This window comes from Tursiops truncatus, chromosome 16 (assembly GCF_011762595.2).
Source record: "Tursiops truncatus isolate mTurTru1 chromosome 16, mTurTru1.mat.Y, whole genome shotgun sequence".
In the NCBI taxonomy this organism is placed as follows: domain Eukaryota; kingdom Metazoa; phylum Chordata; class Mammalia; order Artiodactyla; family Delphinidae; genus Tursiops; species Tursiops truncatus.
Window position 1 is genome coordinate 38,338,253 of NC_047049.1, and position 18,190 is coordinate 38,356,442.

Below are 18,190 nucleotides of genomic sequence, written 5' to 3' on the forward strand. Positions count from 1 at the left end.
TGTCTTGTTCCTGATCTTAGTGGAAATGCTTTCAGTTTTTCACCATTGAGGACGATGTTGGCTGTGGGTTTGTCATACTGGCCTTTATAATGTTGAGAAAAGTTCCTTCTATGCCTACTTTCTGCAGGGTTTTTATCGTAAATGGGTGTTGAATTTTGTCAAAAGCTTTCTCTGCATCTATTGAGATGATCATATGGTTTTTCTCCTTCAATTTGTTAATATGGTGTATGACATTGATTGATTTGTGTATATTGAAGAATCCTTGCATTCCTGGAATAAACCCCATTTGATCATAGTGTATGATCCGTTTAATGTGCTGTTGGATTCTGTTTGCTAGTATTTTGTTGAGGATTTTTGCATCTATGTTTATCAGTGATATTGGCCTGTAGTTTTCTTTCTTTGTGACATCCTTGTCTGGTTTTGGTATCAGGGTGATGGTGGCCTTGTAAAATGAGTTTGGGAGTGTTCCTCCCTCTGCTATATTTTGGAAGAGTTTGAGAAGGATAGGTGTTAGCTCTTCTCTAAATGTTTGATAGAATTCGCCTGTGAAGCCATCTGGTCCTGGGCTTTTGTTTGTTGGAAGATTTTTAATCACCGTTTCAATTTCAGTGCTTGTGATTGTTCTGTTCATATTTTCTATTTCTTCCTGATTCAGTCTTGGCAGGTTGTGCATTTCTAAGAATTTGTCCATTTCTTCCAGGTTGTCCATTTTATTGGCATAGAGTTGCTTGTAGTAATCGCTCATGATCTTTTGTATTTCTGCAGTGTCAGTTGTTACTTCTCCTTTTTCATTTCTAATTCTATTGATTTGAGTCTTCTCCCTTTTTTTCTTGATGAGTCTGGCTAATGGTTTATCAATTTTGTTTATCTTCTCAAAGAACCAGCTTTTAGTTTTACTGATCTTTGCTATTGTTTCCTTCATTTCTTTTTCATTTACTTCTGATCTGATTTTTATGATTTCTTTCCTTCTGCTAACTTTGGGGTTTTTTTTGTTCTTCTTTCTCTAATTGCTTTAGGTGCAAGGTTAGGATGTTTATTCGAGATGTTTCCTGTTTCTTAAGGTAGGATTGTATTGCTATAAACTTCCCTCTTAGAACTGCTTTTGCTGCATCCTATAGATTTTGGGTCGTGTCTCCATTGTCATTTGTTTCTACGTATTTTTTTATTTCCTCTTTGATGTCTTCAGTGATCACTTCGTTATTAAGTAGTGTATTGTTTAGCCTCCATGTGTTTGTATTTTTTACAGATCTTTTCCTGTAATTGATATCTAGTCTCATAGCGTTGTTGTCGGAAAAGATACTTGATATGATTTCAATTTTCTTAAATTTACCAAGGCTTGACTTGTGACCCAAGATATGATCTATCTTGGAGAATGTTCCATGAGCACTAGAGAAAAATGTGTATTCTGTTGTTTTTGGATGGAATATCCTATAAATATCAATTAAGTCCATCTTGTTTAATGTATCATTTAACGCTTGTGTTTCCTTATTTATTTTCATTTTGGATGATCTGTCCATTGGTGAAAGTGGGGTGTTAAAGTCCCCTACTATGAATGTGTTACTGTTCCGCTTTTATGGCTGTTAGTATTTGCCTTATGTATTGAGGTGCTCCTATGTTGGGTGCATAAATATTTACTATTTTATCTTCCAGGTCACTTATCCGTTCTTCTGCCTCAGTTATTCTGCTATTGATCCCATCTAGAGTATTTTTCATTTCATTTATTGTGTTGTTCATCGTTGTTTGTTTCATCTTTAGTTCTTCTAGGTCCTTGTTAAATGTTTCTTGCATTTTGTCTATTCTATTTCCAAGATTTTGGATCATCTTTACTATCATTATTCTGAACTCTTTTTCAGGTAGACTGCCTATTTCCTCTTTATTTGTTAGGTCTGGTGGGTTTTTATCTTGCTCCTTCATCTGCGGTGTGTTTTTCTGTCTTCTCATTTTGCTTATCTTACTGTGTTTGGGGTCTCCTTTTTGCAGACTGCAGGCTCGTAGTTCCCGTTGTTTTTGATGTCTGTCCCCAGTGGCTAAGGTTGGTTCAGTGGGTTGTGTAGGCTTCCTGGTGGAGGGGACTAGTGCCTGTGTTCTGGTGGATGAGGCTGGATCTTGTCTCTCTGATGGGCAGGTCCATGTCTGTTGGTGTGTTTTGGGGTGTCTCTGGACTTATGATTTTCGGCAGCCTCTCTGCTAATGGGTGGGGTTGTGTTCCTGTCTTGCTAATTGTTTGGCATAGGATGTCCAGCACTGTAGTTCGGTGGTCGTTGAGTGAAGCTGGGTGCTGGTGTTGAGATGGAGATCTCTGGGAGATTTTCGCCGTTTGATATTATGTGGAGCTGGGAGGTCTCTTGTGGACCAGTGTTCTGAAGGTGGCTCTCCCACCTCAGAGGCACAGCACTGACTCCTGGCTGCAGCACCAAGAGCCTTTCATCCACACGGCTCAGAATAAAAGGGAGAAAAAGTAGAAAGAAAGAAAGGAGGGAGGGAGGAAGGAAGGAAGGAAAAAAGATAAAGGAAGATAAAGGAAGATAAAATATAATAAAGTTATTAAAATAAAAAAATAATTAACAGAAGAAAAAAAAACGGATGGATAGAACCCTAGGACAAATGGTGGAAGCAAAGCTATACAGACAAAATCTCACACAGAAGCATACACATACCCACTCACAAAAAGAGGAAAAGGGGAAAAAATCATAAATCTTGTTCTCAAAGTCCAGCTCCTTAATTTGGGATGATTCGCTGCCTATTCATGTATTCCACAGATGCAGGGTATATCTAGTTGATTGTGGCGCTTTAATCCGCTGCTTCTGAGGCTGCTGGGAGAGATTTCCCTTTCTCTTCTTTGTTCTCACAGCTCCTAGGGGCTCAGCTTTGCATTTGGCCCCGCCTGTGCTTGTAGGTCGCCGGAGGGCATCTGTTCTTCGCTCAGACAGGACGGGGTTAAAGGAGCCGCCGATTCAGGGGCTCTGGCTCACTAAGGCCGGTGGGGGAGGGAGGAGCATGGAGGGCGGGGCAAGCCTGCAGCGGCAGAGGCCGGCGCGACGTTGCACCAGCTCCCCGGAAGGGAGGTGTGGAGAGTGACCTGTGCTCGCACACAGGCTTCTTGGTGGCGGCAGCAGCCGCCTTAGCGTCTCATGCCCGTCTCTGGGGTCCTTGCTGATAGCCGCGGCTCGCGCCCGTCTCTGGAGCTCCTTTAAGCGGCGCTCTTAATCCCCTGTCCTCGCGCACCAGGAAACAAAGAGGGAAGAAAAAGTCTCTTGCCTCTTCAGCAGGTCCAGACTTTTCCCCGACTCCCTCCCGGCCAGCCGTGGCGCACTAACCCCCTGCAGGCTGTGTTCACGCCGCCAACCCCAGTCCTCTCCCGGAGCTCCGACCGAAGCCCGAGCCTCAGCTCCCAGCCCCCGCCCGCCCCGGCAGGTGAGCAGACAAGCCTCTGGGGCTGATGAGTGCCGGTCGGCCCTGATCCTCTGTGCGGGAATCTCTCGGCTTTGCTCTCCGTACCCTGTTGCTGTGCTCTCCTCCGCGGCTCCGAAGCTTTGCCCCTCCGCCACCCACAGTCTCCGCCCGCGAAGGGGCTTCTAGTGTGTGGGAACCTTTCCTCCTTCACAGCTCTCTCCTTCTGGTGCAGGTCTCGTCCCTATCCTTTTGTCTCTGTTTATTCTTTTTTCTTTTTCCGTACCCAGGTACGTGGGGGGTTTCTTGACTTTTGGGAGGTCTGAGGTCTTCTGCCAGCGTTCAGTAGGTGTTCTGTAGGAGTTGTTCCACGTGTAGATGTATTTCTGGTGTATCTGTGGGGAGGAAGGTGATCTCTGCGTCTTACTCTTCCGCCATCTTCCCGGAAGCCATTAAGGGTCTTTTTTCTGTATAGTTGATGTATATTGTTGTGTTAGCTTCAGGCGTACCATAAAATAAATCAGTTATCCATATATATATATATGTATATATATATATATATCGACTCTTTTTTAGATTCTTTTCCCAAATAGGTCATTACAGAGTATTGAGTAGAGTTCCCTGTGGAATACAGTAGGGATAAGTTATTATCTGTTTTATATATAGTAGTGTGTATATGTCAATCCCAGTCTCCCAATTTATCCCTCTCCCCTCCCTTCCCCCTGGTAACCGTGTTTGTTTTTGACATTTGTGACTCTATTTCTGTTTTGTAAATAAGTTACTTTGTACCTTTTTTTTTTTTTAGATTCCACACATATGTGATATCATATGATATTTGTCTTTCTCTGCCTTACTTCACTCAGTATGACAATCTCTAGGTCCATCCATGTTGCTGCAGGTGGCATTATTTTGTTCTTTTTTATGGCTGAGTAATGTTCCATTGTATTGATATATCTGTACCACATCTTCTTTATCCACTCCTCTGTAAAGGAACATTTAGGTTGCTTCCATGTCTTGGCTATTGTAAATAGTGCTGCTATGAACATTGGGGTGCATGTATCTTTTCAAATTATGGTTTTCTCTGGATATATGCCCAGGAGTAGGATTGCTGTATCATATGGTAGTTCTATATTTAGTTTTTTAAGGAACTTCCATATTGTTCTCCATAATGGTTGTACCAATTTACATTCCCACCAACAGTGTAAGAGGGTTCCCTTTTCTCCACACCCTCTCCAGCATTTATTGTTTGTAGATTTTTTGATGGCCATTCTGACCTATGTGAGGTGATACCTCATTGTAGTTTTGATTTGCATTTCTCTAATAATTAGTGATGTCGAGTATTTTTTCATGTGCTTTTTGGCCATCTGTATGTCTTCTTTGGAGAAATGTCTATTTAGATCTTCCATCCATTTTTGGATTGGGTTGGTGGTTCTTTTGATATTGAGCTGCATGAGCTGTTTGTATATTTTAGAGATTAATCCCTTATCAGTTCCTTCATTTGCAAATATTTTCTCGCATTGTGTGGGTTGTCATTTTGTTTATGGTTTTCTTTGCTGTGCAGAAGATTTTGAGTTTAATTAGGTCCCATTTGTTTATTTTGGTTTTTATTTTCATTATTCTAGGAGGTGGATCCAAAAAGATATTGCTACGATTTATGTCAAAGAGTATTCTGCCTATGTTTTCCTCTAAGAGTTTTATAGCATCCAGGCTTACATTTAGGTCTTTAATCCCTTTTGAGTTTATTTCTGTGTATGGTATTAGAGAATGTTCTAATTTCATTCTTTTACAAGTAGCTGTTCAGTTTTCCCAGCACCACCTATTGAAGAGACTGTCTTTTCTCCATTGTATATTCTTGCCTTCTTTGTCAGTCTGCTAGCTTTAACTTGACCATCACTATACAAAAAGTCAGGTTTTGAATTAACTAGGATATGGGATATGCTACTTGGATCCCTTCATACTGACATACTTTATCTTTTTTTCCCTTTGGTGGGAAAACTCACTTTGAACAAATCAAAACTGCTGTCTTGAAATTCTGCTTATCAGCACCTTAAAAATTCTTACCTGTCTTCTGGCTTAGAGTACAAATAAGAAAATTAAGTGGTGTCTGCCTTGAGGGCCCAGACTCCAGCTCCCACAGGAGGGCAGAGATGGGCATGACCATCATGATGAGAGAGCGACTGAGAGTGAGGGGAAGTGGCAAGAAGAAAGGGGGGCTTCCCTGGTGGCGCAGTGGTTAAGAATGTGCCTGCCAATGCAGGGGACACAGGTTCGATCCCTGGTCCGGGAAGATCCCGCATGCTGCGGAGCCACTAAGCCCGTGCACCACAACTACTGAGCCCATGTGCCACAGCTACTGAGCCCGCATGTCTAGAGCCTGTTTTCCCCAACAAGAGCAGCCACTGCATGAGAAGCCCATGCACTGCAACAAAGAGTAGCCCCTGCTCACCGCAACTAAGGAAGCCCACATGCAGCAACAAAGACCCAACGCAGCCAAGAAAAAGTAAATTTATTAAAAAAAAAAAAAAAGAAGAAGAATTGGGGGCTGGAGCTGGGCCCCAGGATGTAGAGGGTTTGGAAAGTAGATGAGGCAGCAGCATTCCAGGGGAGGGGCAGAAGGACAGCACAAATGGCTCTGGTTTGCTCTTGGTGAAGAGAATGTGAAGTGAGGATTTATCGTATGAGTTAATGTTTATTGTACGTTTGAGAAATCCTTTGAATTCTTGGGCCCTGATGTGACACAGTGGTATAGTTTAGCATCAAATGACTGAGAAAATACATGCAATGAATTAGAAATGTCCTCAAGAAAACTTGTGGTTTATTAATCACAATAGCATATGTGTAACATTTGGTCCATGGGAGTAGTACTTCCTTATAAGAGCCATTTTTCCATTATCATACCATGGTTGGTGAGTGTAAAGATTTGAGGGTCTCTTGAGAATTCTCAGGGAAAGTTTACTGGAGATTATAAGGCAGAGATTGGTGAAATAGAGTCCATTTTTTCAAAGTTTAGCAAAAAAAAAAAGGTAGGGAGTCCAGATCCAGAGGCCTATGCAACATCAAGCATCGCGGTTTCTGTGTCAGAGGATGTGTAGGGCGTGACCACAGGGAGCAGTAGTGGCATTTCAGGTGAGGAGAAGGAAAGACTGACGCCCAAGAGGGGGCCAGTCCAGAGTCCCCTCCCAGCCCCGCTGTGGCCCACAGCCACATGTACTTTGCCGTTCTCTTGTTAGGCGCATACACATTAGGATTGTTTTGTTTTATTAGAGAACTGACCCCTTTATTATGTCTCTGTCGTCTCTCTTTATTCCTGATAATCTTCCTTGTCGTGAGTGAAGTCTGCTTTGTCTGAAATTAAGCTAACTACTCGAGCTTGCTTTTTTTTTTTTTTTTTTTTTTTTTTGGCGGTACGTGGGCCTCTCACCATTGTGGCCTCTCCCGTTGCGGAGTACAGGCTCCGGACGCGCAGGCTCAGTGGCCATGGCTCACGGGCCCAGCCGCTCTGCGGCATGTGGGATCTTCCCGGACCGGGGCACGAACCCGTGTCGCCTGCATCGGCAGGCGTACTCTCAACCACTGCGCCACCAGGGAAGCCCTCGAGCTTTCTTTTGATTAGTGTTCACATCTTGTTTTTAATCTGTTTTGAAAATCTCTGTCTTGTAATGGGTATATTTAGACCTTGGACATTGAAACTATAATAGATATATGCTTGAATTTATACCTACCACATTTGTAACTCTATTCTATTTGTTACCTTTGTACAGTATTTTCTGTTTGTTTAGTCAATTGCTTATTTCTTTTGATGAGTACTGTTTTTAGCTTTGGCTAAAATAAGTTCTAAATATTTTAACTTGGTGACCCAAAGTATTCTTCCAGTGTGAGTAGGAAATAGCAAGCGTTATTGTTCTTTTATTCTTTTAGATATTCCAATCCACATTAGTTGTAGCAAGAACTTCAACCAGGATATTACACTTACCTTTATTTCCCAACTAGAGTTTTGTCCAACCCCTCTCTCGTGAATTTCGTCTAGGATGCTAGTGCTTGGAGAGACTTAGTAAAGCACATTCAAATACAAACTCAGGGTAGTTCCTGAAAGGATAGGAATCACTTAGGTCATCGTTAGAGTAATCTAACCTAGAGACATCCTGATCCTAACAAGCTGCTCTAGTTCATACTTTCTCAACTAGAAACCTTTAACAATGTGACCATCTACCTTTCTGCCGTTTTGGAATGAAAACTGTGCAACTGTGAAAAGTATGGACTCTGAAGACCATAGTGGACTGTGTAGGTACATGCTTGTGGGAACCAGAAAGCTTTGGGGAGTAGATGTAGAGGAAAATAACAGCTTCAAAGGAAGTGCCTTCTCTTTAGGAAGTAAACTAAGCACTCCTTTCTGTTTATCTTTTGTACTAGGTACTCCATAAACGCTTGATAGTTGAAAGGGTCAATGAATGAGTGGCTCCACTGTTTTATGAAGAGTGAGAATAGTTGTCGAGGGGGAAAAGAGAAACTCCAGGAGAAGATATGGTGTATCAATAGGGGCATGGATTGGGGACTCAGATGTGTTCAAGTCCCAACTCTGCTGCTTATTGGCAATGTGTGCCTTGGCCAGTTTTCTCTGAGCCTCAGTTTCCTCACTTGTAAAATAGGGATGATTTTACTTATGTTCTGGTGTAATGTGGGGCAGTGATGAGGCATGCATACAAGTTAAGTGCTCAGCAAACAACCACTGTCATTCTAGAGAGGAAAGTGAGAGAGATGAAAAGAAGACCCCTGCGGAGCCAAGAAAGAAGTCCCAGTCAATGAAAAGACTGACCCCACCGTAGAAAAACTGGAGAAAAGCCAAGCACAGACTCAGCCTTTATTTGAACTTCTGAGTGAGTATACTTATTAGTAGTCTGAACCTATTTACACCTTATTACCTTTAGTAAGATACTTGGTCTAGCATTCTGAACATCGGATGTGCATGCACAATGGTTGCTAGAGAACTGGTCGACTCATGAAATAGCATGACACAGTCTTCTTCGGTGATGAGCCAGGGCAGCAGAGACATGCATGGCTACCCTGATCTGTTGACACTTGGTGTCTGCTCACCAAGCCAGCTCTGTGTTGTCATGTGGAGGAACCAGTATTGTTTGAATTGCTTTCTGCTAATAGTATTTATCAGCATGAGAGGCGAGGGGAAAAGGAGGTTTCGGTCAAAGTTGTCTCTTTTATGCATTCTTTTTTTAATGAAGAGCCTGTGACCATGGAAAGGCACGTATCAGGTTTCCCATTGGGATGTGTAGCAATACTCCCTGATATTTTAGGATGGTTGAGGAAAAAAAAAATTATTTTGGAAAAAGCGTGATCTGACTTCAAATGAATGTTTGTTTTGACGTCGTCTCTGAAATCATTGGCTTTGAGGGGTTTTGTTTGTTTGTTTTGTTGGGTTTTTTCTCTTTTTTACTTTTGTTTTTTGGCTCTGAATTCTAAGAGGCCACAGGCTTATGGGAAGTGTGTTCATTACGAGCCTTATTGGCCAAGGGAGACTTCTGACCTCTGGCTGGTTTTAGGCTCTGACCGGGACCCCTGGCAGGGGTATGAAGTGAGGATACAGAGTGTTTGCAGCACAGACTTCCTTTTTGCAGCAGGCAACAACATTACAACTGCTTCAATGAGCCTTGCAGGCTCCCTACCAGAGGCGGGCAGATGAAGCTGCAGGCGTTTGCTAGCTCCATTTCTCCACAGGCTCCAGGGATGAACTTGTAAACGGCTTGAGAGGAATAGTGTCCAATTAGTGCTGCTGGCGCATGTGTGCTCTGGAAGCATCGCTGGCCCGATTCTGGAGCGCGTTCCTGAGCTCGGGAGCTGGCACCAGATGACTCCACGGAGCTTGTCTCCCTGCCCGCTCAGCTTGCAGCGGACATTCAGAGCCCTCAGGGCCAGCGGCTGCCTGATGAGCTCTCCCCTGGGGCTCCTGGAACAGGAACTGAATCCGGGAACAGAGCCAGAAGGTCTTGTTCCCTCTTCTTGCACAATCCTTTGCACCAATGGCACACAACACACAGCAAAAGCTATATGTTTCTTCCTTCAGGAGAGAAAATGTCAGTGCGTTCAGCACATGCAACCCTCCCGTGCTATTAACATTCACACAAGTGTGAATTCAAACAAAAAGTCACCAAAATTAGACTGGAGGGGAGCAGAAATGTCACTTTAACACATGGTGAGTATGGAGAGCTGTGACAATTTGGCTTCCTGTAGATCTGGGCTATCGAAACAGGCTTAATTTCTCAAGATGTTCAGGGCTTAATCACCAATTAAAATCAGTAACAACAGTGCATTTGTTCAGGCCCTAGGAGATCCATTTTCTTCTTGAGAATGAAGGGGGCCCAAATCCAGGTCTTCTCATTTGACAAAAATGATGAGGAATGGATGGCAATCTTCCTGCTGCTAAAAGGAGGTCAGAGCAGGAAAGGCAGCCAAGGTAGCCAGAAAGACCTGCTGGCTTCTGTTCTGATTTAGAGCAGCTTGTCTTATATGCCCAGGACTGAAGGGAAATGAGCTAGTGAAATCCAGACTGAAGCCCAGGGGACGAGAGTCACTTGGTGGTGGTCCCTGGAAGGCAGGGGAATGTTGGGGACTGGAGAGCACAGTGCTCTCTGTTTCACAGTTCTCTCTTCCCTTTCAGTTTTTTTTTTTTTTTTTTTTGCGGTACTTAGGCCTCTCACTGTTGTGGCCTCTCCCGTTGCAGAGCACAGGCTCTGGACGCACAGGCTCAGCGGCCATGGCTCATGGGCCCAGCCCATGTGGGATCTTCCCGGACCGGGGCACGAACCCGTGTCCCCTGCATCGGCAGGTGGACTCTCAACCACTGCGCCACCAGGGAAGCCCTCAGTTTGGGTTTTATGTGGGGGGAATCTAAGTTAGGGAATACACACACACACACACACACACACACAAACACACGTGCGCACGTGTGCGTGTGTATATAAATCCAGCATTCATATCAGTATATTTAAGGCTCTAATAAATCTTCCCCTTAAAGAAACCTACTTAAATTTCATTAAACTAGTATTTTCCAAATTTATTTGGCCTTGAGACCCTTTTTATACAAACCCTTTTCCTGCTAACGTTCTATCATGAAAAAAGTTGTGTACACTAAATTGAGAATTTCATGTTGAGAACCTCTAGAGGCACCACCCAGTTTATACTGTAATTTTTTTAACTTGCCATTTCACATATCAACCCATTTGTCTATATTTTTATCTATCAATTACTCTTATTTTTAAAAATTCATTTCAAAGTAAATTGTAAATATCAGTTCACTTCTACCTAAATACTTTGGCATTCATATCATTAACTAAAATTCAAAATTTATTCGGTTTTTTTTTCGAGGTAAAATTTATAGATGACGAAATACACAAATCTTAAGTGAATATTCACTGATTTGACAAATGCATGGACCTATGTAACCTACTGTGACCTAGAACATTACTATCTTCCCAGAAAGTTCCTTTATGTCCCTTCTCAGTCAATCCTGGCTGGCCTTTCACCCTCCCACTCCCAGAGGCAAACTCCTCTATGTACCCTTTTTCCACCATTGATTTTTTTTTCCCACCACGTGTATGGCTTATTTCACTTTGCGTAACGTTTTTAGATTCATTCATGTTTTCACGTGTATTGGTAATTTATTCCTTTTTATTAGTGAGTAGTATTCCATTGAATAAATATACCACAGTTTGTTTATCCACTCTTCTATAGATTGATATCTAGACTGTTTCCAAATTTTGGATATTATGAGTCAAGGCAGGTAAGAACATTCTTGTATGTGTTTTCTGTGTGTGTGCATGTGTGTGTACACATGTGCCTGTATATACAGGCATGCCTCATTTTATTGTACTCACTTTATTGCGCTTCACAGATACTGCTTTTCTACAAATTGAAGGTCTGTGGCAACCCTGCACTGAGCAAGCATTGGTGCCATTTTTCCAACAGCTTTTGCTCACTTCGTGCCTCTCTGTCACATTTTGATAATTCTTTAAATATTTCAGACCCTCCACCAGCAAAAAGATTAGAGACTCGCTGAAGGTTCAGATGATGGTTAGCATTTTATAGCAATAAAGTATTTTTAAATCATGGTGTATACATTTTTTAGAAATAACACTATTATTGCACACTTAATAGGCTACAGTATAGTGTAAACATAACTTTTATAAGCATTGGGAAATTCATGTGACTTGCTTTAATGGTCTGGAATTAAACCTCCAGTGTCCCTGAGGTATGCCTGTATGTATATATGTTTCCATTTCTCATGGGTAAATAGCCAGGTGTAGGATTGCTGGGTCAGGGTAGATGTGTGTTTGATTTTATAAGAAATTACCAGACCTACTTTTGGGAAATTTTTCTTGCTCTTAAAAAGGGACCCAAGGATGAAAATACTCCCTTCCTCTTGGCAAGGTTATGTCTACATATAATGCCCAGAACTTCTGCATCTCTGAGGACAAAACTGACATAATGTCATTGAGGAACGGGGTTCTTAACGATATTACTGGACGCTGAAGTAACCAGTTCTGGGGCTGCCCTCCTTGGAGTTTTTATGTGAGTTAATAATGTCCTTATTATTTAAGTCAGTTTGAATCCGAGATACTTTAAAAAAAATTGAAAGAGGGAAACTATTTTTAGAAAATTTACCAAAGTATTACATACATACAGAAAAATATACACAGATTAATTTTCACAAACTGAATGTACCTAAGTAGCTGGCCTCCAGGTGGAGAAGCAGCATTACCAGTAACAGGGGCCTTGAAGAGACAGGGCTATATCACACACTAATTAATTAAAATTAGATGTGGAAAAAAACAAAATTGGAGGCCCAGTGGAGTTCACTGGTGAATTCTACCAAACATTTCCGGAAGAAATTATACCAATGCTCCACAAAGACAAAATAGATACCCCCATTAGAAACCCCTCACTCGATTGGGATTGACATGTATACACTAATATGTATAAAATAGGTAACTAATAAGAACCTGCTGTATAAAAAATAAATAAAATTTAAAAATTAAAAAGAAAAAAAAAAGAAACCCCTCACTCCTCCTCAAGTTCTCTCCCCTGGCTTCTCTCTCTCCCCCAAACCTCCTCTTGCAACCATTGGTACAGGTTTCTCTTCTGTATTCTCTCTCCAAATTCCTCTCAGTTTGTACACTTCATTCAGCAAGGCAAAAGCCTTATCGTTAGCTAAAATAGTAATCACTGAATCTCCCCCAACTTGTCCTGGGTGTAGGGTGAGGGAAGTTGGAGAGGAGGTGAAATTATGATGAAGTGACCCCGCAAAGTGCTTGTTGTCTCCAACGAACAGTGAAAAACTAGGGGTCAGAAAATGAGTTGTGTCACTTACCAGCCACATGACTTTGGATGTGCTGCTACTTGAGCCTTGGGTGTTACTTGTGAATATGGTAGATTAATGGTAGCTACTTCACGGGGCGGTTTTGAGGACTGAATGTAAAGGGCTTACATGTATTCAGGGGGTGCAGTAGCAAGGGTCATATTCTGGGGTTCATGGGATGACTTCTTTCCAGTTTCTACCCTAAGCAGGAAGGGATTCTTCCCAGGAAACACTGTGAGCTGCAGCACTGAAGATCACTGGTGTTGCAGAAGCCGCCTGCAGACTCAGGTGGGCCCACTTGCTAGGGTTTGAGGGCAAGGGGTTAAGGTAGGACTTATGAAGGAAAGCATATTCTTTTCCAGAAATCAATCAAACTACAAGAACAGCAATTAGAGTAAACTTTGAGTAATTATATATGATCACTGAATGAGAATAATCTACAAATGCTATTTTTGGCCTTTGATATAGAACACACCACTCCTGAACTAATCTCACGTGAAAAAAAATATGTGGTGGTGGAATCACAGAAGACAATTAGCCAACTGTAAATGAATAACAATTTGGATGGATCAGAAAAGACTCAATGGTTAAGGCTTCTCTTCTCAGAGACTGACCTTTAAAGATACTTAAATTAATTGGATATTACATTATACACCAGTATTTCCCGAAGTTCATCCATTATTTGATAGCTGACATGATTTTTCCCTGTAACTATTTATCACTTGTACTATTATTTAATTAACATTTTTCTTGCAATAAATTCCTTAAAAATTGCTTTTGCCTGACTCTAATTCATGGCAAAACCAACTCATAACTATCAAAAGTGCCCACTTTGTACCACTTGAAAACCTATCACCCTCTGGGATAGACTTTTGTCTATCATTATCTTTGCAGCTATTAGATCACTTCCGACCAATCTCCGCAAGTCATTTTCATAAGGTCTTGAGCTAAAGAATCCCTCCAGAATTATTTTGCAGAGATACCCAATGCTTGATTCTCTTTAACCAAACCTACTTCTCTCATACTCTTCCCCATCTCAGCAGAGGTCAACTCCACTCTACCAGTTCTAGAAAACTTTGGAATCATTCTTGACTCCTATTTTCTCTCTTATCCATCTAACCCCACCAGGAGATCCTGCTGGCTCTGCCTTCAAAACACATCCATGTTATGACCACTTCACATCATCTTCACGTCTAGCTTTCTAGTCTAAGCCTCCAAATCAGTGTGCTTCTAAAACTTGTGCTTTGTGTGTGCTTTCGCATAGCATCCAGGTGATAGATACTAGCGTAAGCTTTCTGAAGCCCAGGTCATGCCATTGCTCTGCTCAAAACTCTCTAATGACTTTCTAATTCAGAGCAAAATCTCAAGTCCTTACCTTGATCCCCAAGGCCCTTCCTGACCTCCACACCCCACATCTTGACTGTATTTCCAACTGCTCCCTCTCCTGCTCTCTCTGCTCAAGTCACCCTGGCCATCTTTTCTTCCTTCATCTCGTCAAGCACACTCTTGTCTGGGGACCTTTATGTTTGCTGCTTCCTTTTTCCTAGCATACTTTTCCCCCAGGCGTAAGTAAGCATGACTTCTACTTTCTTCCCATTTCCTTCAGGTGTCTATTGAAATATCACCTTATCAGAGAGGACCCTTCGGTTTATACTGTATAAAACAACCTTCTCTCACCTCTTAATGTGCTTTATTCTTATTAGCACTTATAACCTAATCAATTTTATTTAATTTTATTTTTTGTTTGGCCGTCTCCATTGAGAATGGAAACATCAGGACTAGAAGGACTTGGCAGTGTTTACTACTCTATCATCAGGGTCTAAAAGATTGCCAGGTAAATAGTAGGCACTTAATAAATATATGAATAAATGCTGGGTTGGATAAATACTAGCAGACCATTACAATCAAGATTCTGATGCCCAGAAAGAACAAAACCGGGTAGGGAACACTCCCTCCTCCAGCCCGTGTCCCTCCACCTTACAGTTACAGATATGATTCATGTTATATAGGTACTGTTCTTATTAATTAACAAATCCATTCATTATTACATAAGGTGCTCCAAAGAGATAGAGTGGAGCAGACAACTCAGAAATTTAAGTGGCTAGAATGGTCAGAGAAAGCCTCTTGAAAAATATGGAGCCTGTCTTGCGCCCTGAAGGAGGGCATTCCAGTTATGTTTGCTACATAACAAATAATTCCAAACATAGTCACTTAAAATGACAACTGTTTTATTATGGCTGATGGTTCTGTGGGCCAGGAACTTGGGGAGAGCGTGGCTGGGTGATACTTCTGTTCCATGTGGCATTGATGGGGTTCACTCCACAGTATTCAGCTGGCGGATAGACTAGTTTGGAGTCTAACACTGATTCGCTTGCATATCTGGTACCTTCGTGGGGATGGCTGGAAGGAGTTCAGTTGAAACTGTGACTGAAGCATCTACCCAGGGTCTCCCCAGTTTCAGGATTTCCAGACCTCTTACATGGTGAATCAGAGTTCCGTCAAAAGCCAGACAACAGGCCCAAAATGGAGTCACTTATGCTAAACCCCTTGTCACCAAACCGAGTTAACTTACAGTTTTGGCTTTCCCAGAAATGGAATCTTAAAGCAGCTAGTCAGAAATTACCTGATCATCACTAGTTAGGTACTCTGCCTGATAGATGCCTACAGTCCTTTAAAGGAGAGTAACCTGGCAATAACCAACCTGCTTGTTGGCCTCTTATAATTTCCTGTTCCTGCTCCCTTCTGCCTATAAGTCTTTCACTTTGTACAGCTCCTTGGAGCTCCTTTCTGTCTGCTAAATGGAATGCTGCCTGATTCATGAACCGTTGAAGGGAGCCAGTAGGATCTTTACAATGTACTCAGTTGAATTTTGTTTTCTTAACAGTTCCAAGAGTGAGTGTTCTAGGAAACATGGATGCTGCATGACTTTTTGTGACCCGGCCTCAGAAGTCACATGGCTTCACCTCTTCAGTCTCTACTGTCAGACACAAGCAGTGAGTAGCCTGCCCAGATTCAAGGGGAGATGACATAGATCCCCACTTTTCCACGGATGACTTGTCAAAGGACTTGCAGCCATGTTTTCACACTGCCTCAGCAAAGTGTGACTCCGTTAAGTGGGGAGTAGTGGGAAAGTGTTCTGAGCGAGGGGAAAAGTTTGAGTAGGGGTGAGATAGGACAGGTACATTTAGGAACCATAAAGAGACCCATGTGCCCAGAGTGGGAGACAGACCAGGAGAAATGTCAAAGACAAAGATAAAGGAAAGGGTGTGGGCCGGGGTGAGTTTGAATACCTGGTTAAGGAGTCTAGTCTTTTCTCTGTAGACAAGTGGTCTTTATTTTTTTAATTTTTTCTAAATTTATTTATTTATCTATTTTTGTCTGCATTGGGTCTTCGCCGCTGCACACGGCCTCTCTCTAGTCCTGTCGATGGGCTTCTCATTGCAGTGGCCTCTCCTGCTGCGGAGCACGGGCTGCAGGTGCACAGGCTTCAGCAGTTGTGGCGTGTGGACTCAGTAGCTGTGGCTCGCGGGCTCCAGAGCGCAGGCTCAGCAGCTATGGTGCAAGGGCCCAGCTGCTCTGCGACATGTGAGATCCTCCCGGACCAGGGCTGGAACCCGTGTCCCCTGCATTGGCAGGTGGACTCTTAACCACTGCACCACCAGGGAAGCCTGACAAGTGGTCTTTAAACTGTTTTGCTTACATATCTCTAAAAGAATTTTGAAAAACACATTTTTAAGGTTTGTCCTCCAGTTCTTTTCCTCATAATTTAAAAGTACAGGCATACCTCAGAGATATTGTGGGTTCACTTCTAGACCACTGTAATAAAGCAAATACCGCAATAAAGCAAGCCACATGAAATTTCTGGTTTGCTGGTGCATATAAAATTTATGTTTACACTATGCTGTAGTCTATTAAAGTGTGCAGCAGCATTATGTCTCAAGAACAATGTGTATTCCTTAATTAAAAAATACTTTATGGGGGCTTCCCTGGTGGCGCAGTGATTGGGAGTCCACCTGCCGATGCAGGGGACACGGGTTCACGCCCCGGTCTGGGAAGATCCCACGTGCCGCGGAGCGGCTGGGCCCGTGAGCCATGGCCACTGAGCCTGTGCGTCCGGAGCCTGTGCTCCGCAGCGGGAGAGGCCACAACAGTGAGAGGCCTGGGTACCAAACACACACACACAAAAACATACTTTATGGCTAGAAAATGCTAACCATCATCTGAGCCTTTAGTGAGTTGTGATCTCTTTGCAACAGTAACATCAAAGATCACTGATCACAGATCACCATAACAAATATGATCATAATGAAAAAGTCTGAAATATTGTGAGAATTACCAAAATGTGACACAGAGACAGAAAGTGAACAAATTCTGTTGGAAAAATGGCGCCAGAGTCTTGCTCCTTGCACGGTCCACACAAAGCTTCAATTTGTAAAAAAACACAACATCTGCAAAGCACAATGAAGTGAAGCACAATAAAATGAGGTATGTCTGCTCTTACAAAAGTCAGCAGCTCTCTCTAGGTGGTCATTCAGGCTGATGGAGGCTGTTCAATTTCTTCTTCCCATAACCTCCAAGGTCACTGTGGATATCTCCCTCCAAATCTGTGCCTGGAAGATCACACATGGGGAAGGTTTTATAGGCAAAGAATGGAATTGGTGCATATCACTTCTGCCCACTTTCCATTGGCCAGACTTCGGCTCCATGGCTATTCCTGACTGCAGGGGAGGTGAGGAAGAAGAGAGGAATAGAGATTTTGTGCAAGAACTAGCGGTTCTTGCTACAGAGCATATGTAAGGCATTTGGCTCATTTGCTGGCAGACAGTAAGCATTCAGCATAGTAGCTGCTGCTATTGTTACAATATCACCATTATTATTATTACACATTCAGTTTACAGGCTGTGTCTGAGCACAGATGGATTCGCACTGCCTTTGCTGGAGCTTACAGGCCCCTAGGGTGGAGGCAACTTCAGGCAAAGGAGGCCCCAGCGCCTTGGAGCCCAGTTAGTAGCTAATAACCCAAGCTGGCAACTCTGCAGCTGCAGTCAGTGGGGAGAAGAGGGAACTCTTGCAGTAAATCCCTAACGCCAGATTCCCACACAGCTGCGCGTCGATTTCCTGCCTGCCTGCAATAATTCATTTCTGACCAAACGCCCCTCCCTGTACCACGCTCTGTACTCCTCCTCCGTGCCTTGCACCTGCCTTGTGCTTCCGTGTGAATCCTGGGGTGGACTCAGCTAGAGCCTGAAGGAAACCAAGGACTTGACCTTAGGCTGGGGAGCAAGTTTTTGCCCCATAGCTGCTAGTTCAAGGGACCTACCGATAACTAGAAAGCGGCACTGGTTTCCTTTAGGAATTCGAAGTTCCTGTACTTCCTGCATGTGACGTGGGTGCAATGACATGGACTTCAAAGATCTGATCAAACATCAGAAATCT

At 42.8% G+C, this 18,190-nt stretch overlaps 1 protein-coding gene across 1 annotated transcript in view; it reads left to right on the forward strand.

Moving 5' to 3' along the window:
• Positions 1 to 7,113: 7,113 nt before the first annotated feature.
• Positions 7,114 to 18,190, forward strand: part of ASAH2 (N-acylsphingosine amidohydrolase 2) — a 126,196-nt gene continuing 115,119 nt past the window's right edge. Inside the window, exon 1 of the mRNA XM_073794235.1 lies at positions 7,114 to 8,264. The gene's annotated coding sequence lies outside the window, so the exon portion shown is untranslated. The remainder of the gene's footprint in view (positions 8,265 to 18,190) is intronic.